This window comes from Jaculus jaculus, chromosome 8, assembly GCF_020740685.1.
Source record: "Jaculus jaculus isolate mJacJac1 chromosome 8, mJacJac1.mat.Y.cur, whole genome shotgun sequence".
Lineage (NCBI taxonomy): Eukaryota > Metazoa > Chordata > Mammalia > Rodentia > Dipodidae > Jaculus > Jaculus jaculus.
In genome coordinates this window covers 441715-467541 of record NC_059109.1, presented here as the reverse complement: position 1 = coordinate 467541, position 25827 = coordinate 441715, and the positions used below count along the sequence as shown (strand labels likewise).

The window sequence follows — 25827 nt, the reverse complement described above, 5'->3', positions numbered from 1 at the left end:
GGGGAAGACGGGCACCCCAAGCCGGGGGCCTGCTGGTAGGAGGGCTCACCAAGAGACTGCTCCGCACCTCTCACCCTCCCTCCCCAATCCCACCCACTAGCCTTGACCTTTGGCCCCGCCCCCTGGATGGGTGGAGGAGCAGGCGCTGGGGGCGGGTGGAGAAACTGAGGCGGAGGGTGTTAGCCCCAGAGTAGCAGTGGTGTCTGGAAGGAGACAGCAGGGAATGTCCCCTTGGGTAGTCACTACGTGCTGGACCCCAGGGGGAGCCTTCACTCTCAACCCCCTAAGACTGCACAGGCCTCCCTTGGGCCTAGTACACCTCAGAGCTGTCGGGGATCCTTTCCACAACTCCACATTCCTCAGACACTTGGCTCTGTCCCCTCACTGGGGCCCACCAAGCCATCCTCAAATACTCAAGCTCTTACTGAATGTGCTCCACGTACTTCTGCGGCCTCCCCTCACTTCACTAGGAGCTGGGAGTTCGTGGGCTGGCGCCCTTTAGCTTCCCTGCCCATCCAGAATCTCAAGAGTAATCCCATCCAGATACTGCCCAAATCTAGTCAGCCACTGATCCACCTGTCAAGCTCTACCCTATTTCTAGGTGGCAGACTGCTGGACAATGCCGCCACTAGTTTGCCGTTTTGGGGGCTCGATACTCAACTAAGTGGGCCCCCAACAGCCACACATATAGTAGAGGTCCAGGCTCTGCATTGACAAGACTATGGGTTTTCCAACTTATATCCAGGGGCGGGCAACAAGGCAGTCAAGGGGCCCCATTGCAAGACCGACATACCTAACCAGATCACCTGGGTCAGGACCACCACATCTCAAACCACAGCAGGCCCAGGTCTCCCTCCCCCAACTCCCCACCCCAGGCCTTCAGCCCTAGTTCCTGGGTGGAGAAACCCAAAGGGTAGGAGGTGTTCTGGAGAAAAAAAAAAAATCTGACTTCAGGTTCAAAGAGGCCTGGGAGGGACTGGGGGGAAGGGGCAGGACAATGGCCTTGGCTGGACAATCCCAGTCCCCTGAGGGGGGCAGCTCTAACCCTAAACAAGTGCTCAACCCTTGAATGGGCCTGCAAGGCTCCCCTGGGGACAACTTCCTGCTCCCCAACCCCCTCAGCCCCAATCTCCTCACACAGAATCCCTCTCTGAGCTCTCCTGCAAACTGTCCTCCCCAGTCCCCTCAAAGTCTGAGCCTCAGACAGCTCCTGCGGGAACCTGTGTATCCAGCTCCCCTTCCTCTGGGGACTCCATCCAGCCTAGTCACGCACCCCTCCCCCAGCCCCCCAGGGACACCTTTGTTTAGGAGGTTGGCTGGCGGAAAGATGCAGAGGAGGTGGCGGTTTGGAGGAGGGGTGCAGGAAGCCTACCCCAGACTTTCCCCGAGGGTCAGTTTCTCAGAGCCGGGTCCGAGGGTTGGGAGGCTAACATGGCTGGTTCTGGTTGCAAGAGAATGGCCCTGTCTGCATGGGGTGATCTTTGTCTGCTCCCACAATTTGCCCTAAATGACAGCTTCAGGGTAAATCAGGCTCAGGGCCAGAGTAGACAGCAACAAGGGCAGCCCAGCCAGAACTCTGAGCCTGAACGCTGCTCTTCATTTTGGTAATATACATTTTTTTTTTGACTTGAGACACTCTCACTCTAGCCTAAGCTAGTCTGGAACTCACTATATAGCTCAGGCTAGCCTCAAACTCATGTTATTCCTCTTGCTTCATCCTTCTGATTGCTACAGTTAGAGGTGAGCCACCTCACTGCACCCCCCATCTGTGTCACAGGGCCTCAGTCCCAGCCTATCTCCCACCCCCACACACTTATGAGGCAACTAGAGTGGCATGCATAAATTTCAGAACGTCCCACAGGTCAGTTTAAAGATATATAGTGAGCCAGGTGTTAGGAGAAGTGCTGTGAGTTCAAGGCCAGCCTGGAACTACAGAATGAGTTCTAGGTCAGTCTGGGCAACAGTGAGACCCTGGAAGGAAAAACAAAGTTCTAAAGTGGGGTAGGGGCACTATTCACGCAGAAGCCATAAGCAGCCCCCACTAGAAAATAGATTAAGGAAGGGGAGGACAGGTGGGGCCCCACCCCAACCATCTCCTCAGCCCTGGGACAGAGCCTTCAGGGCACCTTTGTCATGCATTTACCTGCAGTCTGCCCAGAAGACAGCCTCCTGGAGGGGGACGGGGGAAGGGGAGGTACAAGCTGGAATCCCCAACTCCCTTACAGAAACCCCCTTGTCATCAACAATGTCTTTGCTATTGTTTTCCCAGCTGCCCACCCCCACACCACCTTTGTCTGGAAAGGGACAAGTATGCCCAGGTCTCTGGCTGCCTTGTAACGGAGCATCAGCCAGGTTAACTAAGGGACTTGCTGAAATCTGATGAGGGATTTTTTTTTTTTTTTTCCGAAGTAGGGTCTCATTCTAGCCAGACACTGACCTGGAATTCACTATGTAGTCTCAGGGTGGCCTTGAACTCACTGCAATCCTCCTACCTTAAAGGTGTGCTGATATGGGGTCTTGAAGGCAAGTTAAAAGTGTCTACAGTCCGAGTGGATCTCCTCCTGGGGGGTTCAGGCCTGCCCTGGGACAGAGACTTTCTCCCTCTCCTCACCCTGCCCTCCTTTAGGTCTGAAGAGACCCTTCTGCCCAGTCAGCTCTTATCTTGAATCAACCAACCAGGCTTCTTGCCTGGGACAAGAGTCACTGAAATCCTCAAGACCCCCCAAACTAATATGAGACATGGCTGGAAAATTCTCCACATATACCTGGATTGTAGGGCTATGTCAAGGTTAGTACAAAAGCTCTCTCCCTGAAGACACAGGGAGGTCCGATGAGTTCCCCCCAGCACACCCAACAAGGTATGGTCCATCAGATGGCACATTCTCTCTCTCTCTCCCTCTTTCTCTGTCAAATAAATAAATTAATTAAATATTTTTTAAAAATAAAAATAATTGCCAAGCATAGTGGTGCATGCCTGCAATCCCAGCACTTGGGAGGCAGAGGAAGGAGAATCACATGAGTTCGAGGCCACCCTGAGACTACATGGTGAATTCCAGGTCAGCCTGGGCTATAGTGAGATCCTATCTCAAAGAAAGAAAGAAAGAAAGAAAGAAAGAAAGAGAGAGAGAGAGAGAGAGAGAGAGAGGGAGGGAAGGAAGGAAGGAAGGAAGGAAAGAAAGAAAGAAAAATAATAAAATAAATAATCTAAAAAGATGGAGAGATGACTTAGTGGTTAAGGCACTTATCTACAGAGCCAAAGGACCCAGGTTCAGTTCCCTAGGACCCATGTAAAAAAAATAAATAAAAACGAAAAACCTGGGAGTTGTGGCACATGTCTTTAATTCCAGCTTTTGGGAGGCAGAGGTAGGATGACCACCATGAGTCTGAGGCTACCCTGAGACTACATGCTGAAGTTCAGGTCGTCCTGGGTTAGAGCAAGACCCTACTTCAAAAAAATAAAAATAGGGCCGGGCGTGGTGGTGCACGCCTTTAATCCCAGCACTCGGGAGGCAGAGGTAGGAGGATCACCGTGAGTTCAAGGCCACCCTGAGACTACAGAGTTAATTCCAGGTCACCCTGGACCAGAGTGAGACCCTACCTCGAAAAACCAAAAAAAATAAAAAAAAAAAAAAAATAAAAATAGGGCCAGAGAGATGGCTCAGCAAAGCCAAAGAACCCAGGTTTGATTCCCTAGGAGCCATGTAACACAGATGCACAAAGTGGTACAAGCCTAAGTGAGGTCAGGGGAAGAGATTGAGTAAAAGAAAGGTGGAGGAAGGGATAATCAAAATCTAAGAGGATGTTACTAGAGAATTTTCAGTGCCAGGGATGGGATACATTCCAATGAGTTGTTGGCCAGGGAGGTCCCTGATACCCCCAAAACATTACAGGCCATTGCTGAAGCACTTGGTTTCCCACCAGGAATAGATGGTAAGACCTTATTGCTGAAGACTCCACATGCCTGGGCTGCAAGGCCACTGAGAAACCCTGCTGGAGCTGAGCTGAAAACCTCCTCTGGATAGTGGTACGAATGCGCTGTGTGAGGACGAGCCAACGCCATCTCTGCGCGCCGTGGTCGGCCTGGGAAAATGGCTGAGGTAACATTTGCCGGTCACTTATTGCAGAAGCAGTTTTCAGAAAACTAGTAACTGATGCAAATGTTTCAGATAACTGGAGGATAGACAGTGCGGCTACGTCCACCTATTGTGTGGGGAACCCCCCTGACTATCAAGGGCAGAGCTGCATGAGGAAGCATGGCATCCCTATGAATCACCTTGCCCAGCAGGTTACCAAAGAAGACTTTGCCACATTTGATTATATACTGTGTATGGATCAAAGCAATCTGAGAGATTTGAATAGAAAAAGTAATCAAGCTAAAAACTGCAAAGCTAAAATTGAGCTACTTGGAAGCTATGATCCACAGCAACAAAATCACTATTGAAGATCCCTATTATGGCAACGACTCAGACTTTGAGCTGGTGTACCAGCAGTGCCTCAGGTGCTGCTGGGCCTTCCTGGAGAAGTCTTCCTAGCTGAATCTTTCCTCAGCAGCTGGCAACTCTCCCACTAGTCTTGTGCCCTAAGGATGGTGGTGTTCCTAAGCCCTGGACCCCATATGTCTCTTCAGCTGATTTATTGTTTATCTTAGAAATAATTGTAGGTAGGAATTAGTTGTATTTGCAGAAGAATAAAAATATTTGAGTCAGTCTGAGGTACAGCATTCTTAGACAAGTTGAACCTCTCTCTCACTTTCCCTAATTACAAAATAGTAAAACTAGCAAATATTGAACACCATAAAGTAGGAATGGCCTGCAGGCCCAGGCCAGCCTCTGAGCCCAGCAAGACCTGGGTAGCGTAGTCTACCTAAAGTGGGGCATGGCCAGCCCAGACGATGCCCTCTGCTTGCCTTATACCTCTCCTGGGCTTTTAACAGTCAGTCATAGCAGCCCTATCTATAGCAACCATCAGCTTAACATTAGAAAAGTTTTAGCTCAGACACTCAGGGTGCACACTTGTATATTCAAAAGAAGAGGGAAATTGGGCATGGTAGGGCATGCCTACAATTCCAGCACTGGGGAAGATGAGGCAGGAGGATCATGAGTTATAGGCCACCCTGCACTATGTAGTGAGAACCTGTCTCAAAAATGAAAGAAGGAGGGCTGGAGAGATGGCTTAGTGGTTAAGCACTTGCCTGTGAAGCCTAAGGACCCCTGTTCAAGGCTCGGTTCCCCAGATCCCACGTTAGCCAGATGCACAAGGGGGCACACACGTCTGGAGTTCGTTTGCAGTGTCTGGAGGCCCTGGCGCACCCATTCTCTCTCTCTCTCTCTATCTGTCTTTCTCTCTGTGTCTGTCGCTCTCAAATAAATAAATAAATAAATGAACAAAAATATTTTTAAAAAATGAAAGAAGGAGCTATAGATGTAGAATTAGTCTTTAGCACCCTTAATTTACTCAGCTTACTTGTTCCCATCTTATCCAACTTTGCTGTAAAAGTGGAATGACTTCCAAAAAGGACAACTGTGTTTTATCTGTGGTTAGAAGGACATGTGTATTATGTGCACATTAACACACATAATGTACAAAAGTTGGCTTCCATATGAAAAAGTAGTTTAAAAAGTTGGAAAAAGTCCCATTATGTTAAAGTGCTTAAATACTGACAACATTCTTAAGCTTCTTTTCATCAGCTAAAAAACTGCAGGCAAGCATAGGTAATTTCAGTGCACTTAACATAGCTGACCTCAAATTCATGTGGATATATGTCAGAGAAAATTGCATTTTCAATAAACTGGGTGTTATAAATACAAAAAAAAAACAACTCCTCTATGTAGGCCAGCTGACATAAAGCTGGGAAAAGCTATGTTGCATGCAGTTCAATGGGAGAGAGAGAAATCATCAGTGAAGATACTCAACAGTGGACACTACAAGCCTTATATTTGGCCAGCTAGGCCAAATGAGCCAATGGGTGCAATAGTGGCACATCTGTTATGGGGGTAACCAACCACCCTCAAATTTGGCTGGAGGCCTGCTCCATGGGAGGGAGTACATCCTATAATAGGGGTAATCATGAGCCCTAGGAGTGTAACGTCTGCTACTGTCTGGCTAAAAGTATATACTATAGTATATAGTAAGTATATACTAAGTATAAACTGCCCAGTAAGCACTTCTCTTAATGTTCATACCCATATATTAATATTACTCTCACTTTTGGTTAGAGAACCTTCTCTTTTCAGATGACAGTGACCTTGGGCTGACTCAGAAGTGCTAAGAAGTGACAGAGGAGTGTTCAGCACTGAAATATCTCTATCACATCTACATGGCTAAGAGTCCATTGCAGAAGAGGTGGCGGAAAGAATGTAAATGCTAAAGAAAGGGTAGGACTCCTTACAATATGCTCCTCTAGACACAAAATGGCCTGACTATCCATGACTTTGCAGTACCTGACACTACCTACACAAGACCCTCATAATAGGAAGAAAAGATCATGTTATCAAAATAAAAGACTGAGCCAGGCATGGTGGTGCATGCCTTTAATCCCAGCAGCACTCAGGAGGGAGAGGTAGGAGGATCACCGTGAGTTCGAGGCCACCCTGGACCAGAGTGAGACCCTACCTCGAAAAAAAAAAAAAAAAAAGAGAGAGAGAGAGAGAGAGACTGATTGATGGGGGAGGGGATATGATGGAGAGTGGAGTTTCAAAGGGAAAGTGGGGAGAGAGAGGGAATTACCATGGGATATTGTTTACAATTATGAAAGCTGTCAATTAAAAAAAAGTGGCACAAGCATCTGGAGTTTATTTTCAGTGGCTGGAGACCCTGGCATGCCCATTCTCTCTCTTTATGACTCTCTCACTTAAATAAACAAACAAAAATAAATAAATTTAATTAAATAATTTAAAAAATAAATAAAATAAAGCAGGCATGGTGGTGTGGGCCTTTAATCCCAGCACTGGGAGGCAGAGGTAGAAGGATCGCCACAAGTTCAAGGCCACCCTAAGACTACAGAGTAAATTCCAGGTCAGCCTGATTTAGAGTGAGACTCTTCATTGAAAATAAAAAATAAAAATAAATAAAGATAAAACAAATAAAGATAGGAGCAGACCTATGTTTATTATTAGTATATATATATTTATTTATTTGAGAATGACAGACAGAGAGAGAAAGAGGCAGATAGAGAGAAAAGGGATGCACCAGGGCTTCTAGCCACTGCAAATGAACTCCAGATGCATGTGTCACCTTGTGCACCTGGTTTACAAGGATCTTGGGGAATTGAGCCTCAAACTGGGGTCCTACACTGCACAGGCAAGCACCTAATGGCTAAGCCATCTCTCCAGCCCAGGAGCAGACCTATGATTTTGGCAGAAAGTACAAGCAGGAGGTTAGCTACAAGTTCCAGAGCAGCCAAGACTGCAAATTGAAAGTCTGTCTCCAAAAACAAAACAAAACAATTTTTTTTTTTTTTATTTTGGTTTTTCAAGGTAGGGTCTTACTCTAGCCCAGGCTGACATGGAACTTACTACGTAGTCACAGGGTGGCCTCAAACTCACAGTGATCCTCCAACTTTGGCCTTTCAAGTGCCGAGATTAAAGGCATGTGCCACCAAGCCCAGTAAAAAAAAAAAAAATTCTTTTTTCAAGGTAGGGTGTCGCTCTAGCCCAGGTTGACCTGGGATCCACTCTGTAGTCTCAGAGTGGCCTCAAACTCATGACATGCCTCCTTACCTTTGCCTCCCAAGTGCTGGGATTAAAGGCATGCACAACCACACTAGGATATTTATTTATTTACTTGCAAGCAAAAAGAGTCAGAAAGAAAAGAGACAGACACAGAGAGAGAATGAATGCACCAGGGCTTCTAGCCACTGCAAAGGAACTTCAGACACATGTGCCATTTTGTGCATCAGGCTCTACATGGGTACTGGAGAATGGAACCTAGGTCATTAGGTTTTGCATAGCAGTCCATTAACAGCTGAACAATCTCTCCAGCCCTGGACTGGAGTTTCTAAGGTTGGCTGAGACTTCTTCAAAATGTCCTCAACTACTCCACCTTTCTTTCACTTGATCTAGAGTTCGCTACCATCATATGTATTAGGGACCTGGGCCACAAACATCTCCAGAGCTGGGAGGTACAGCCCTGGGCCAGGAAAGCCGCCTCTCTTCCCTTCTCTGCCTCCACAATCCAGCTTGTTTCTGATTGGAAACACAGAAGGGCATCCTGGGGCACAGATACATGGCCAGCATGCCCTGGTACTCTCGCATTCCCAGTGCCTCACAGACGAAGGTGTTCTGGAGGGTGTGTGACTCTGTGTGTGACATGCCAAAACCCCCGAACTCCCACATGGTAACTTTTGTAAAAAGAAAGAAAGAAAGAAAGAAAGAAAGAAAGAAAGAAAGAAGGAAGGAAGGAAGGAAGGAAGGAAGGAAGGAAGGAAGGAAGGAAGGAAAGAAAGAAAGAGAGAGAGAGAGAAGGAAAGAAAGAGGGAAAGAAGGAAAGAAAGAAAGATGTAAAACAAGCTGGGCATGGTGACATGCCTTTAATCCCAGCACTTGAGAGGCAGAGGCACAAGGTAGGAGGATCACTGTGAGTTTAAGGCCACCCTGAAACTACACAGTGAATTCCAGGTTGGCCTGGGCTACAGGGAGACCCTACCTCAAAAAAACCCAAAATAAATAAATAAATAAAACAGTGACTCCATCCACCTCCCCCAGATTCCTGGAATTCCCATCTCCACTGATAAACCCACACTCATTCTCTAAGATAGAACTTCTGTATCGGGCATGTGCCCAGCAAAGCTTTGCTGTAGCCCACCATCTGCCCCTACCCTATAGCCAGAGGCTCCCTCCTGTGTCCCCAGCAAGCATCCTTGCTGGCATGCTATGGGGCTTGTCCACACTGTCCTACTAGCAACTCCCTTACCAACAGCCATTTTTCCTTTAATTTTTTTAAATTGACAAACAATATCCCATGGTAATTCCCACCCTCCCCCGACTTTTCCCTTTGACACTCCACTCTACATCATATCACTTCCCCCCCTCAATCAGTCTCTTTTATTTTGATGTCATGATCTTTTCCTCCTATTATGAAGGTCTTGTGTAGGTAGTGTCAGGCGCTGTGAGGTCATGGATATCCAGGCCATTTTGTGTCTGGGGGGAGCATGTTGTAAGGAGTCCTACCCTTCCTTTGGCTCTTACTTTCTTTCCACCATCTCTTCCACAATGGACTCTGAGCCTTGGAAGGTGTGATAGAGATATTGCAGTGCTGAGCACTCCTCTGTCACTTCTTAGCACCATGGTGCCTTCTGAGTCATCCCAAGGTCACTGCCATCTGAAAAGAGAAGCTTCTCTAACCAAAGTATGAACATCAAGAGAAGTGCTCACTGGGCAGTTTGGTAAGTGAGCATAGTGTACATATTTAGCCAGACAGCAGCAGACATTACACCCCTAGGGCTCATGACTATCCCTGATCAATAGCCTCTTGAAGGCAGAGACCTGTGCCCAGCTGGCACCTTGTATAAATCCCAGATGTGAATGCCATCCACAAGCTCTCCGCCCACAGTAAATGTAGCTAACCCTTTCTAAGCCTCACTTTCTTCATGGGGTGCTGGAGGTCATAGTCATGACCCCACAAGTGAAGCTTAGATTAGTAAACCTGCTTGCTTTTTTTTGGGGGGGGGGTTGAAGGTAGGGTCTCTCTCTAGACCAGACTGACCTGGAATTCAGTATGTAGTCTCAGGGTGGCCTCAAACTCATGGCAATCCTCCTACCTCTGCCTCCCAAATGCTGGAATTAAAGGCGTGCACCACCATGCCCGGCTAACCTGCTTGCTTTTCTGAATTCTAATTTAAAAAACATACTTTGGGGGCTGGGGAGAGTGCTTAATGGTGAAAGGCGCTGGCTTGCAATGTCTGTTGGCCTGGGTACAATTCTCACATACCTGCTTAAAGCCAGATGAATAAACTGATGTATGAGATGACTCAGCTGTTAAGGTGCTGGCCTGCAAAGCTTAATGACCAGGGCTCAATTTCCCAGTATCCACATAAAGCCAGATGCAAAAAGTCCTGCATACAACTGGAGTTCATTTGCTAGATGTCCTGAAGTGCACATTCTCTCTCTTCTCTCTCTTCTCTGTCACCCTCTGCTTATAAATACACACACACACACACACACACACACACACACACACACGTATATTAGAAAGAAGAAGAGCAGGCTATAGAGATGGCTTAGCCGTTAAGTGCTTGCCTGTGAAGCCTAAGGACCCTGGTTCGAGGCTCGGTTCCCCAGTTCCCACGTTAGCCAGATGCACAAGGGGGCGCACGCGTCTGGAGTTCGTTTGCAGAGGCTGGAAGCCCTGGTGCGCCCATTCTCTCTCTCTCCCTCTATCTGTCTTTCTCTCTCTGTCTGTCGCTCTCAAATAAATAAATTAAAAAAATTTAAAAAAATAAAAATAAAAAGAAGAAGAGGGCTGGAGGGATGGCTTAGCAAATAAGGCATTTGCCTGCAAAGCCAAAGGATCCCTGTTCGACTCGCCAGGACCCACGTAAGCCAGATACACAAGGGGACACATGCTTCTGGAGTTCGTTGACAGTGGCTGAAGGCCCTGGTGTGCCCATTCTCATTCTTTCTCTCTCACTTCCTCTTTCTCTATATAAAGTAAGTAAATAAATAAAATATTTTTTAAAAAAAGAAGAAGAAGCTGGATGTGGTGGCGCACACCTTTAATCCCAGCACTCAGGAGGCAGAGGTAGGAGGATCACCATGAGTTCAAGGCCACCCTGAGACTACATAGTGAATTCTAGGTCAGCCTGGACTAGTGTGAGACCCTACCTCAAAAAGCCAAACAAACAAATGAAACAAAACAAAACAAAAAACTAAAGAGGAATCCCAGCTCCCAGAAGGCCATACTTCATCCTCTTTTACAGTCTGGCCCTTATGTTCTGGTTCTGGCTGCAGCCCATATTCCTCCCAGTAACCTGCCCTCAAGATCAAGTTCAAGGTCAAGCAATGCTCTGCAAGATCCATTCTTCCCTTATTTATTTATTTATTTATTTATAATTAAAAAAATTTTTTTTATTTGTTTGGTTTTTCGAGATAGGGTCTCACTTTAGCTCAGGCTGACCTGGATGGAATTCACTATGTAATCTCAGGGTGGCCTCGAACTCATTGCTATCCTCATACCTCTGCCTCCCAAATTCTGGGATTAAAGGCGAGCACCACCATGCCTGGCTCTTCCTTTTTCTTTACCCCCAGCAGCTTTCTGCACACTATCTTTGTTTTTTATTTGCACGAAGAGAGAGACAGAGAGAGGGCCTATCGCTGCCGCATCTGGCTTTTACATGGCTACTAGGGAATGGAAGCCAGGTTGTTATGCTTTGCAGGCAAGCACCTTAATTGATGAGCCATCTCCCCAGCCCCCACCACTACGATTTTGTTTAGTTGGCTCAGTCCCTATGGATTTACTGATTTTTTTTCCCCCAGAGTTAGAGTCTCACTCTAGCTCAGGCTGTCCTGAGTTCCAGGTTGCCCTTGAACTCATAGCTGTCCTCCTACCTCTTCTGCATCCCAAGCGCTGGGATTAAAGGCATGTGCCACCATGAGAGACAGACCAGTTATTGACTGATTTAATTGGGAAGTTCTTCTAGTCAGAAGAATGGAGAATTTTAAGAAAGCTGTATGATAGGTGTGGGAGTACAGGCCTGAAATCCCAGCACTCGGGAGGGAGAGGCTGGAAGACCTTCCCCGTGAAGGCAGCCTAGAACACTTGTGAGACCCTACTCCCAACAAAAAAATTTGCTTGTGAGACAGAGCTCTGACACCACCACCTATTGGCCAATGTGCAGCATTTTTATATTATTAGCTGTCTCTAGTATATAACAGAAAGTAAGAGAACAGAATACATATTATATATAGCAAATAATAGAAATAAACTGGGCAACTAGATGTGTACAATTTTTTTTTAAAATTTGAGAGCGATAGAAAGAAAGAGGCAGATCAAGTGAGAATGGGCGCACCAGGGTCTCCAGCCACTGCAAACAAACTCCAGATGCATGTGCCACCTTGTGCATCTGGCTTATGTGGGTCCTGGGGAAGATGAGCTTCGAACCTGGGTCCTTAGGCTTCACAGGCAAGCACTTAACCACTAAGCCTTCTCTCCAGCCCTGTGTATACTTTTAATCCCAGCACTCAGGAGGTAGAAGCAAGATTGGGACTCTACCTTGAGGAAAAACAAAAATGGAGCAAGGCATGGTGGTGCACCTCCTGAAGCTGAGGTAGGAAGATCATGGTCATCCTGAGCCTACAGAGTAAGTTCCAGGTCAGTCTGGGCTAGAGTGAGACCCTGCCTGGAAAAGGAAAGAAAAAAACAAAAACAAAAACAAAAAAAACTTGGGGGCTGGAGAGATGGCTTAGCAGGTCCCACATAAGCCAGATGCACAATGTGGTACATGCATCTGGAGTTCATTTGCAGAGGCTCTGGTGCACTCATTCTCTCTCTCCCTTTCTCCAATAAATAAATAAAAATACTTAGCTTGGTGTGGTGGGGCACACTTTTAATCCCAGCACTCCGGAGGCAGGGGTAGGAGGATCGCCGTGAGTTCAAGGCCACCCTGAGACTACATAGTGAATCTCAGGTCAACCTGGGCAAAAGTAAGACTCTACCTTGAAAAAGAAAGAAAGAGAGAGAGAGAGAGAGAGAGAGGGAGAGAGAAAGAGAGAGAGAAGGAAAGAAAGAGGGAGGGAGGAAGAGACAGAGAGAGAAAGAAAGAAAGAGAGAGAGAGAAAGAAAGAAAGAAAGAAAGAAAGAAAGAAAGAAAGAAAGAAAGAAAGAAAGAAAGAAAGAAAGAGAAAGAAGAAAGAAGGGAGGGAGAGAAAGAAAGAAAGAGAGAAAGAGAGAGAGAGAGAGAAAGAGAAAGAGAAAGAGAGAAAGAGAAAGAGAAAGAAAGAGAAAGAGAAAGAGAAAGAGAAAGAGAAAGAGAAAGAGAAAGAGAAAGAGAAAGAGACAGAGAAAGAGAGAAAGAAAGAAAGAATCTTGTTGATTTCTCCGGCGCCTTCTCCTCGGCGTGGGCCTGGTCCTGAGCTCGCGGTCCCCAGCACGACGTTCTCCGCCCCCGCCGCGGAAGGACGCCACCGCCCAGCCCGCGTCCGACCAGGACCCTGAAATGCTCGGCCGCAGGGACGACAGCGACGACAAGGAAGAGGACGAGGAGGACAACGACGACGAAGAGGAAGAGAAAGAAAAGAGTCTCATCGTGGAAGGCAAAAGAGAAAAGAAAAAGTAGAAAGGTTGACAATGCAAGTGTCCTCCTTACAAAGAGAACCATTTACAATTGCACAAGGGAGGGTCAAAAACGGTGAAATTGAAAGGATACATTTCTTTCTAAGTAAGAAAAAAACGGATGAATTTAGAAATCTACACAAACTGCTTTACAACAGACCAGGCACAATGTCCTCATTAAAGAAGAATGTGGGTCAATTCAGTGGCTTTCCATTTGAAAAAGGAAGTACACAATATAAAAAGAAGGAAGAAATGTTGAAAAAATTCAGAAACGCCATGTTAAAGAGCATCTGTGAAGTTCTTGATGTGGAGAGATCTGTTGTAAATAGTGAGCTAGTGAAACGTATCTTGAATTTTTTAATGTATCCAAAGCCTTCTGGAAAACCATTGCCAAAATCTAAAAAATCTCAGAGCAAAAGCAATAAAAAGGAACAGAATAGTTCTGGAATGGCAAGGAAGGCAAAGCAAACCAAGTGTCCTGAAATTCTGTCAGATGAATCTAGTAGTGATGAAGATGACAAGAAAAATAAGGAAGAGTCTTCAGATGATGAAGATAAGGAAAGTGAAGAGGAGCAGCCACCAAAAAAGACAACTAAAAGAGAAAAAACTAAGCAGAAAGCTACTCCTAAAAGTTAAAAGTCTGTAAAAAGTGCTAATGTTAAGAAGGCAGATAGCAGCACCACCAAGAAGAATCAAAACAGTTCCAAAAAAGAAACTGAATCTGAAGACAGTTCAGATGATGAGCCTTTAATTAAAAAGTTGAAGAAACCTCCTACAGATGAAGAGTTAAAGGAGACAGTAAAAAAGTTACTGGCCAATGCCAACCTGGAGGAAGTGACAATGAAGCAGATCTGTAAAGAGGTATATGAAAACTATCCTGCTTATGATTTAACTGAGAGAAAAGATTTCATTAAAGCAACTGTGAAAGAGCTTATTTCTTGAGATGGAGTGTTCTCATATTTGAAGCTCTGATTTATCCCATTATACCAGCAAAGAGAATGTAATTTCCAAATCCATTGTGGTGATAGAACTCACTGCTGACCTTGAGTGTTATGTGACCTTGCTGTTTTGCATTTCTATGCCATTTTTGAAGTCTTGCATGGGAGTTAATTGTCCTTTGCTTTTATAGTTGTATTTTGTACATTTTGGATTTCTTTATATACAGTATAAATTCCTGAACTATTGTGAGGCTTAGCACACTTAACATTAGCTTGTTTAATACAAAACTATAACTGGCATTTATACATGCAGAGAGACTACTGCAGTATTTAGTATATGAAATATTTTGAATACACCCCTCTTCTGTCAAGTGTGGAAAATGAGTGACGGTGTTATCACACTAGATGACACAAACTGTGCCTATCCAGATGATGGCATTGGAATTCCGCATGTGTACATATGTCAGAATTGTCACCATGACAGAAGTGACAGATGTTATTTTTATATTTTTTAAAAACAATTTGTTGTATAGAATGTTTTTTATTTCTTTTTGTGCAGATCAATTTTTAAACTCATGTAGGTAGTTATCTTTATACTTGTAAACTAAGGAATGTCAGTGTTTTCAGCCAGTGTGACAGCAGTAAAAGTCAGGAGGTCAGTGGGCACTCTTAAGGAACTGACTAGTACTGCTTTGCCCTGAAAGTGTCATTAAATTTAGTTGTAGTGTTAACTTCACAAGTGTCATAAATTTTATATTGAAACACCAAATCAACACATCAGAGCTTCAAAAATACTGGGAAAGGTGAAATTAAGTACAAGCACATTTGGTTTATAGTAAGTGAATGGATAATTTATTAAATGCTTTGACCCATAAAACATACTAATAAATATAGGAAACCTGGCTACCTTCATTATTATAAGTCTTGAATGCAATGACAGAAGGTAATGTGCAGGGAACAGCAAAGTATTTCTCAAAAATGATACTTTTTAACATTAAAGAAATTGAACATATTTGTTAAATCAAGGTTCTTGGATTTTACATTTTGACCAATTAAGACTCTTAAGTGACAAACATCTGGACCACCCCTTAATTTGAAAAACTGTTTTAAGTTGATTGTCTTAAATGAATTGTAAAACATGTTGCTTGGCAAAATTGGACATTTGATACACCAATTGAGTGCTTCATTTTTACATCATGGAACAGAAACATTAAAATGATAAGTATTAACTGATATTTTCACAGATGTGATTTGTTTTATATAATTAGGAGATTATGAAAAGATGTGCTTAAGAATGAATTGAATAGACAACTAAGTGAGAAATATAATTGGCCCCTTTAAATATGTTCTTGGCAATAACAATAAAGGATGTCTTAAAAAGTCAAAAAAAAAAAAAAAAAGAAAGAAAGTAGTTCTTAATGTTCATACCCATATATTAATGCTAGTCTCACTTTTGGTTAGAAAAGGTACTCTTTTCAGATGGCAGTGACCTTGGGATGACTCAGAAGGCACCATAGTGCTGAGAAGAAGTGACAGAGAAGTGTTCAGCACTGCAATATCTCTATCACACCTTCAAAGCTCAGGGTCCATTGCCAAAGAGGTAGTAGAAAGAATGTAAGAGCCAAAGGAAGGGTAAGACTGCTTACAATAAGCTCTTCCAGAACAAAATGGCCTGGATATCCATGACCTTGCAGTTCCTGGCACTACCTATGCAGAAGACCAGTATAGTAGGAGGAAAAGGATCAAAATAAAAGAGAGACTGATTGAGAGAGGGAGGGGAAATGATGGAGAATGGAGTTATGAAGGGTAAAGTGAGGGGGGAAGGAATTATTATGGTTTATTGTCAATAATTATGGAAGTTGTCAATTTTAAAAAAGTAAGAAACTGGGCATGGTGGTGCACACCTTTAATCCCAGCACTCAGGAGGCAGAGGTAGGAAGATCGCCATGAGTTTGAGGCAACCCTGCATATACATAGTGAATTCTGGGTCAGCCTGGGCTAGAGTGAGACCCTACCATGGAAAAAAAAAATTTTTTTTAATAAAATAAATAGAGCTGGAGAGATGGCTTAGCAGTTCAGCGCTTGCCTGTGAAGACTAAGGACCCCGGTTCGAGGCTCGATTCCCCAGGACCCACGTTAGCCAGATGCACAAGGGGGTGCACACGTCTGGAATTCGTCTGCAGTGGCTGGAAGCCCTGGCCCATCCTCTCTGCCTCATTCTCTGTCTGTCGCTCTCAAATAAATAGATAACCCAAATTTTAAAAAGTAAATAAATAAACAAATAAAATAAATAAAAGTAAAAAAATAAAAATAATAATAATAAACAAATAAAAATAGGCTGGGAAGATGGTTTCGTGGTTAAGGTGCTTACCTGCAAAGTCTAAGGACCCATGTTCAACTCTCCAGATCCCACATTAGCCAGATGCACAAAGGTGAGGCAATGCCCATTAGGTGACCCAAGCATCTGGAGTTCAATTACAGTGGCTGAGTTCCTGGAGCACCCATTCTCTCTCAAATAAAATAAAATTAAAAAATAAAAAGAAAGTAAATAGCTGGGTATGGTCACAGTACATGCCCTTAATCCCAGCACTTGGGAGGCAGAGGTAGGATGGCCTTGAGTTCGAGGCCACCCTGTGACTACATAATGAATTCCAGGTCAGCCTGAGCTAGACTGAGACCCTACCTCGAAAAACAAAACAAAAAAGTAAGTAAATAAAGACATGATTAACAAATTTAATTTGTTTAGGAAAGAAAAAGAATATTTTTAATCTTTATTGCTGCGCATAGTGGCTCACACCTGTATTTTATTTATTAAAAAAATTTTTATTGGGCCTACTCCTATTAAATTCTCTATAAAAAAAAGTAAGGGTTATCTCATTTGTCCTGGTGCTAACTTACTCTCTGTTGGAGACTCTGCTTCTCTTTTTCAGATAGATGTAGATCCTAAGGAGAGAGCCACCCCATCATACCTCAAAAGGGCCCTGACTGAAACTAAGAAAAATTGGCGAAACAGCAAGGGTGATGTTTTCCTGGTGAACCGTATACCAGCACAAGGGGGAAGGAGATCACCACAGAGAAATATCAACGCCTACCAAATCAGAGAGCCAGAGGCCCCCAACACCTCATCACTGAGGCAGACCAAAAGTGAACCCAACATGGCTCAGGGAAATTTTGCGGAAGAGGGGACGGAAAGAATGACAGAGCCACATGTTGGGTCATGATATGCAGAGACATTTATCTTACCCGTAACTGTGGGCTAACTCCACAATGCATGACCCATATACAAGGAGGGGCCAAGGGGATGGAGTAGGTCACGGACGAGCCTAATAATGGTACCAAACTGACTGTATTTACTGAATACAAAACTAATTAATAAAATAAATAAATTTTACAATATCCCATGGTATATTTGATTTCTTTTTTTGTTTATTATTTATCTGAGAGCAACAGAGAGAGAGAAAGAGGCAGAGAGAGAGAGGAAGAGAGAATGGGTGCGCCAGGGCCTCCAGACACTGCAAACGAACTCCAGACATATGCGCCCCCTTGTGCATCTGGTTAACGTGGGTACTGGGGAATCAAGCCTCGAACCAGGGTCCTTAGGCTTCACAGGCAAGCACTTGATCACTAAGCCATCTCTCCAGCCTGGTATATTTTATGTCTTATTTGAGAGAAAGAGGCAAAGACAGAATGGGTGCGCCAGGGCCTCCAGCCATTGCAAATGCATTCCAGATGCATGTGTGGTCCAGGAGAATCAAGCCAGGATCTTTTGGCTTTGCAGGCCAGCACCTTGACCGGAAAGCCATCTCTCCCCCACCCCCCCCCCACCCCGCCCCTTAATTTTTCGAGGTAAGGTCACACTCTGGTGTATGTAGTCTCAGGGTGGCCTTGAACTCTCATCGATCCTCCTACCTTTGTCTCCCGAGTGCTGGGATTAAAAGCGTGCGCCACCACGCCCGGGTACTCCCGTCCCCCCCTTTTTTTAAACAAAGGAAAATTTGACCACACCTTGGGCAAGTCTGGTCATTAAGGGATTGTAAGTGGCCTTGGAATGCTCATGGCTCTGGCGAGCTCAGGGCGCCCTCTAGTGCCGAGTGCGTTGTATCCTATCATAAGTAGAAAAGCTTGCCGGTTGTGCTCAAGTACCTTTTGCAAGTTGTCAAATTTTCAGTCATTGTGACCCATTCTGTCAGCCCTGTAAGTTTTCCCAGGCTGACCTGGAATTTACTATGTAATCTCAGGGTGGCCTCGAACTCACGGTGATCCTCCTACCTCTGCCTCTCAAGTGCTGGGATTAAAGGCGTGCGCCACCATGCCTGGCATGGGTGTTCTATTCTATTTTTTTTTTTTTTTTTTTAGTTTTAATTTTTATTTATTTATTTGCGAGCGACAGACAGAACAGAGGGAGTGAGAATGGGAGCACCAGGGCTTCCAGCCACTGCAAACGAATTTCAAGATACGTGTGCCGCCTTGTGCCTCTGGCTTATGTGGGTCCTGGGTTGATGCCCCCAGGAAACTCTTGAGGTGGAGAACTTTCTAGGATGGGCTAGACATGGCTAGTGCAAAGGAACTCCAGAAACGTGCTCCACTTTGTGCATCTGGCTTTATGTGGGTACTGGGGAATTGAACCCAAGCCAATAAGCTTTGCAAACAACTGCCTTTAACTGTTGAGTTTTTCCAGCCCAAACATGTTGTTTTGCTTGTTTGTTTTAAGGAAGGATCTCCCTGTAGCCCAGGCTGTCCTCAGTCTGTAGCTCCAGGATGGCCTCAAACTCATAGAGATCCTCCTACCTCAGCCCCTTGAGTACTGGACTAAAGGCATGTGCGCTCAGAAAAACACCATTTTATTTACCTACATTTCCTTAGTCAAAATTCCGGGTGTAGGGCTGGAGAGATGGCTTAGCGGTTAAGCGCTTGCCTGTGAAGCCTAAGGACCCCAGTTCGAGGCTCGGTTCCCCAGGTCCCACGTTAGCCAGATGCACAAGGGGGCACACGCGTCTGGAGTTCGTTTGCAGAGGCTGGAAGCCCTGGCGCGCCCATCCTCTCTCTCTCCCTCTATCTGTCTTTCTCTCTGTGTCTGTCGCTCTCAAATAAATAAATAAATAATTAAAAAAAATTCCAGGTGTAAAAAAAAAAAAAAAAAGATTAAAAGCTGGGTGTGGTGGTACACGCCTTTAATCATGAGTGCCAGGCCACCCTGAGACAACATAGTGGATTCCAGGTCAGGTCAACCTGGATTAGAGTGAGACCTTACCTTGAAAAACCAAAATAATACTGGGTGTGGTGGCGCACGCCTTTAATCCCAGCATTCGGGAAGCAGAGGTAGGAGGATTGCCATGAGTTCAAGGCCACTCTGAGACTCCATAATGAATTCCAGGTCAGCCTGGGCTAGAGTGAGACCCTACCTCGAAAAAACAAACAAAAAACCCAAAATAATAATAATAATAATAATAATAATAATTTCAGAGAAAATTCTCCCACAGTAAAATCCTCTCATACTAAGGTTCTTTTTTTTTAATCTTATTTTTTCTCAATTTTTTTAAAACATTTTCCATGATTATAAAAAATATCCCATGGTAATACCCTCCCTCCCCCACTTTTCCCCTTTGAAATCCCATTCTCCATCATATCCCCTCCCCATCTCAATCAGTCTCTCTTTTATTCTGATGTCGTGATCTTTCCCTCCTCTGCGGTAGTCTTGTGTAGGTAGTGTCAGGCACTATGAGGTCATGGACATCGAGGCCATTTTATGTCTGGAGGGAGCACCTTGTAAGGAGTCCTACCCTTCCTTTGGCTCTTACATTCTTTCTGCCACCTCTTCCGCATTAGACCCTGAGCCTTGGAAGGTATGATCGAGATGTTACTCAGTACTCCAGTCACTTCTTTCCAGCACTATGATACTTTCTGAGTCATCCCAAGGTCACTGCCATCTGAAAAGATTCTCTACCCAAAGTGAGAGTAGCATTAATATAAGGGTATAAATATTAAGAGACATACTTACTGGGCAGTTTGATAAGCATAGTATATACACTTATCCAGACATTAGCAGACGTTACACCCCTAGGGCTCATAACTACCCGTTTTAAGTTTTCAGTATGAGGGATGTATTCCCTCCCTTGGAGTGGGCCTCCAGTCCAATTGTAGGGCAGTTGGTTTCCACCATGACAGACATGCCACTATTGCACCCTTTGGCTCATTTGGCCTGGCTGGCCAATTATAAGGCTTGCAGTGTCCACTGTTGAGTATCTTCACTGGTGGTATCTCTTTCTCCCATTGAACTGCATGTAGAATGGCTTCTTCCAGCTTTCTGTCAGCTGGTCTACATGGAGGAGGTTATCAGCCCAGTTCCAGCAGGATTTTTCAGTAGCCTTGTAGCCCAAGTATGTGGAGTCTTCAGCAATAGGGTCTTACCATTGATTCCTGGTGGGAAACCAAGGGCCTTGGCAATGGCCTATGATGTTTTGGGGGTATCAGGGACCTCCCTGGCCAACAACTCACTGGAAGATATCCCATCCCTGGCACTGAAAAATTTCTGTACGGCTCTTGAATGTTCCATTGTCCAAAATCGGAGGATTCCATTTGATTTATTTATGTCCTCTTAAATTTTCATACTAAGGTTCTTGTTTGGGAAGACTAGTCCTTTGATTACACCACTCCAAGAGAAACCCCACGAATTAACAGCACCTGATTTAAGGCTTCAGTTACTCTGACCAAATCCTTCCACAGTAGCACCTCCCTTAGCATGTGACTGACTAATGGGGAGAAAGCAGATAACTATCGTACCCATCATAGAACCAGCCGAACACAGCTTGGTTCTTCTGTGTAACTGGGTCACAGTCAGATTATGAAGGTCAGCTACATATATATATATATATATATATATATATATATTTTTTTTTTTTTTTGGTTTTTCAAGGTGGGGCCTCACTCATGCTCAGGCTGATGTGAAAATGTGGTCTCAGGGTGACCTCGAACTCATGGCAATCCTCCTGCCTCTGTCTCCCAAGTGCTGGAATTAAAGGCGTGCACCACCACGCCTGGCTCTTTTTTCTTTATTTTTCTTTCTTTATTTGAGAGCAACAGAGGGAGAGAGAGAGGGAGAGAGACAATGCGTGCGCCAGGGCCTCCAGCCACTACAAACAAACTCCAGACGCATATGCCCCTTGTGCATCGGGCTAACATGGGTCATGGGGAATCAAGCCTTGAACCGGGGTCCTTAGGCTTCACAAGCAAGCACTTAACCGCTAAGCCACCTCTCCAGCCCTCTTTTTCTTCTTTTTTAAATATATTTACTTATTTATTTGAGAGAAAGATAGAGGAAGAGGCAGAGAAAGAGAATGGGCACACCAGGGCCTTCAGCCACTGCAAACAAACTCCAGATGCATGTACCTCCTATGCATCTGGTTTATGTGGGTCCTGGGGAATCGAACCAGGGTCCTTAGGCTTCGCAGACAAATGCCTAGCCATTCATTTCCCTAGCCCTCTTTCTTTTTTTTTTTAACAGAATTTATTTATTTACTTTTTAATTAGAGAAAGAATTGGAATGCAAGGGCCTTAGCCACTGCAACTTTAGACACTTGTGGGCATGTGCAACCTTGCCTCACCTCTATGTGTCTGGCTTACATGGGATCTGGAGAGTCCAATATGGGTCCTTAGGCTTTGCAGGCAAGTACCTTAACTACTAAGCCAACTCTTCAATCCCTTAATAGGATTTTTTTGTTTTGTTTTTTAACTTATTTTTATTTTAAATAAATAAATTAGATACAGAGAATGAAAGAGCGAGCGAGACAGAGAGAGATAGAGAGAATGGGCATGCCAGGGCCTCTAGCCACTGCAAATACACTCCAGACGCATGTACCACCTGTGCTTCTGGCTTATGTGGGACCTGAAGAATCAAGCCTGGGTTCTTAGGCTTTGCAGGCAAGTGCCTTAACTGCTAAACCACCTCTCCAGCCATTCTTGTTTTTGTGTTTTTTGAGGTAGGGTTTCACTCTAGCCCAGGCTGACCTGGAATTCACTGTGTAGTCTCAGGGTGGCCTGAACTCAAGGTGGTCCTCCCATTTCTGCCTTCCAAGTGCTGGGATCAAAGGCATGCACCACCACGCCCGGCCTCTATTTTCTTTCTTTTTCTTTTCTTTTTTTTGAAGGTAGGGTCTCACACTAGCTCAGGCTGACCTAGAATTCACTATGTAGTCTCAGGCTGGCCTTTAACTCATGGTGATCCTACTACCTTTACCTTCTGAGTGGTGGGATTAAAAGTGTGCACAACCATGCCCTGATCCTTTTCGCTTTCTCAACAAATGCTTTCAAATATTTAATTGCTAACAGAATGAGTGAGAGACTATGGGCACTACTCTGTGCATCTGGCTTTACCTGGGCACTGGGGAATCAAACTGAGCCATCTCCCCATCCCTCTCTTTCTCTCTTTTTTAATATCTTAAACCTACATGATGGTGCACACCTTTAATCCCAGCACTCAGGAGTAGGAGGTTCACTGTGAGTTTGAAGTCAGAGGAACTACAGAGTGAGAGTTTCAGGTCAGTTTCTGTTACAGTGAGACCCTACCGTGAAAAGACCAATATATATATATATATATATATATGTATATATATATTTATGAGAATGCCAGGGCTTCCTGCCACCACAAACTCTAGATTCATGCACCACTTTGTGCATCTGGCTTTATGTGGGTGCTGGGGAACTGAATTGGAGCTGTCAGGCTTTTGCAAACAAGTTCCTTTAAGTGCGGAACTATCTCTCCAGCCGCACACAGGAGGGCTTCTTTCTGTAGAGGATGAGCAGGACCAGCGTACTCTAGAGAGCGGAGAGCATCTCTACAAGGGAGGAGCAGCAAGTAATTTGCCTGCACATGCGTGTTGCTATGGCTTCAGTTGGCCCTGTCCTTCATGGGCTCATGTGTTTGAACACCTGGTCTCCAGCAGATAGTGCTACTTTGAAGGTTGTTTTATTTTGAAGCCAAGCTGGTACCTCACTAGAAGCAGGCAAGAGCCCTGTTATGGTCCTGGCCTGGTATCTTCTGGTATAAGGTGTGAGATTCCTCTGTCCCATGCTCCCACGGCCATAGAGGCTGCTTCACTATGAATTCTCCATCATAACGAACAAGTCTCTCAGAAAACTTGGGCCAAGGTTTTCCCTGTTGGTGTCATTTTATGGTTAACAACAAAAAAGTAACTAAAGTGGTAACAACAAAAAAGTAACTAGTACACAAAATTAAAATTAAATATTGGAGGGGCTGGAGAGATGGCTCAGCTGTAACGCATTTGCCTGTGAAGCCTGCTGACCCAGGGTTCAATTTCCCAGTACCCACAAAAAGCCAGATGTACAAAGTGGTGCATGCAGTATTTCTCAAATAATAATAATAAAAAAATTTTCTTTAAAGTAGTGTCTCGCTCTAGCCCATGATGACCTGGAACTCACACTGTAGTTCCAGGCTGGTCTTGAACTCACAGAGATCCTCCTATCTCTGCCTCCCAAGTGCTGGGATTAAAGGTATGTGCCACCACGACTGGCATTCTTTATTTATTTACTTCGGAGAGAGAATATGGGCACGCCAAGCCCTCTTGTCACTGCAAACAAACTCCAGACATATGCACCACTTTGTGCAGTGGTTTAATTGTATGGCCCTATGGACTCAGGCTTAAATCTTTTTTTGTGTGGTGGCTCACGCCTTTAATCCCAGCACTCAGGAGGCAGAGGTAAGAGGATCATGGTGAGTTTGAGGCCACTCTGAGACTACACAGTGAATTCCAGGTCAGCCTGGGCCAGAGTGAGACCCTACCTCAAAAACTTGAAAAAAAAAGAGGGAGAGAAAGGGAGAAAATGGGTATGGCAGGGCCTCCAGCCACTGCAAATGAACTCCAAAAGCATGTGTCACTTTGTGCACCTGGCTTAGGTGGGTCCTGGGGAATCAAACCTGGGTCCTTAGGTTTTGCAGGCAAATGCCTTAATCGCTAAATCATTTCTCCAGCCCTCAGGCTAGAATCGTGAGTCTCCAGTGGGCAGAGCCCTACTGGGGAAGAGGTTATTTCACTGAGGGTGGATCCTGGAGTCCAGCCCTAAGGTGTGTGGACAGCAGTGTTGGGCTCTGGCTATTCATGCTGGGTATTTGATGGGTGTCTCTCTATTGACCTATGGAAGGGAGCCAGCTTCTTCTGCCATTCATGGTGGTCCCCTGTGATGTGTAAGCCAATAAACCCTCTCATAAACTGTGTCTGATTATGTTTGTCCCGGCAATGAACAGGGACTGATTGTAACACATGGGAACCGGGAAATTGAACCTAGACCAGCAGATTTTGCAAGGAAGCATCTCTTACATTCTTATTTTTTTGGTTTTTCAAGGTAGGTCTCACTCTAGCCTAGGCTGACCTGGAATTCACTATCCTCCTACCTCTGTCTCCTGAATGCTGGGCTTAAAATACTTTTTCCGGTCCTGCTCTGCCTGGAATTCACTATGTAGTCCCAGGGTGGCCAATTCATGGAAATCCTCTTTCTGCCTCCCAAATGCTGAGATTAAAGGGGTGTGCCACCACATCCAGCTTCAATTTTTTTTTTTTAAAAAGCAGAGACACATGTACCATGTTGTACATCTGGTTTATTTGGGTTCTAGAGAATCAAATGTGGGTCCTTGGGCTCCACAGGAAAGCACCTTAACTGCTAAGGTATCTCTCCAGCTCTCCCATATCTTTTAAAGGGATTGGTTCTTGGGCGCGAAGGGGTAAGTCTGATTGTAAGGCCTTACCTAAAGGTACTTCACTGACAGGTGCTGACCTCAGGATAGGCTGCCCTACCTCTCTTAGAGGGCCCCTCCATGGCAGAAGCCATTTTCCCTGCTAAGCCAGAGCAAGTCACAAGGACGCCTGCCAAGTGGTTTCGCAGCTGTCCAGTCTTTAGGAAGCCTACCTTCAGAGGCATTTTCCTTGGATCCTCCCTCTGGCCAAGACGCTCCCTCAGAGCTCACCGCACGTCACTTGCCATCTGCACAGAAAGCTCACAGATGGTATGTGGACAGAATGCTCATGAGCCAGTTTCCCTATCTGCAAACCAGTGACTGACTTCCTGGGCTGGAGTAGACTGACTGCACACTGGCACTCCAATCTGAAGTAGCGGGCCCCTGCTTCACACCCGGAACTGAAGCTCCTGGACTGTCAAGTCAGGTTGAAGCAGGGTAGAATGGGGCAGAGGTCAAGGCCTGAATGGAGCCAGTTCCAGGCGGCTGCTGGGTAGCTCAGACTGCCATGGGGCTCCCCAGAGCCCCAAGTCAAGCAAGGAAGAACAGACCAGCTCTACAGGTAGCGGGAAGATGAGCCCACCTCTGAGTATGCACTACCAAGGGAGCTGAGGGTAAGTCTTGCTGGCTGGGCATGGTGACCCATGCTTTAAATCCAGCAGAGGTAAAACTGCTGAATTCAAGGCCAGCCTGAGCTAGAGTGAGACCCTAGGAAGATGGGGGAAAAATAGCCCAGCATGGTACACCTCTTTCATCCCATCATGTGGGAGGCAGAAGTAGGATTGCTGAGTTACAAGGCAGCCTGGGCTAGAGTGAGACCCTACCTCAAAAAAGAAAGGTGTGTGCCACACTTGGCCAGTTAATTATTTAAAGGGGGGA

General features: G+C 45.1%; 1 pseudogene; it reads left to right on the top strand.

Moving 5' to 3' along the window:
• Positions 1 to 4412: 4412 nt before the first annotated feature.
• On the top strand, positions 4413 to 15119 carry LOC123462770 (annotated as a pseudogene).
• Positions 15120 to 25827: the final 10708 nt, after the last annotated feature.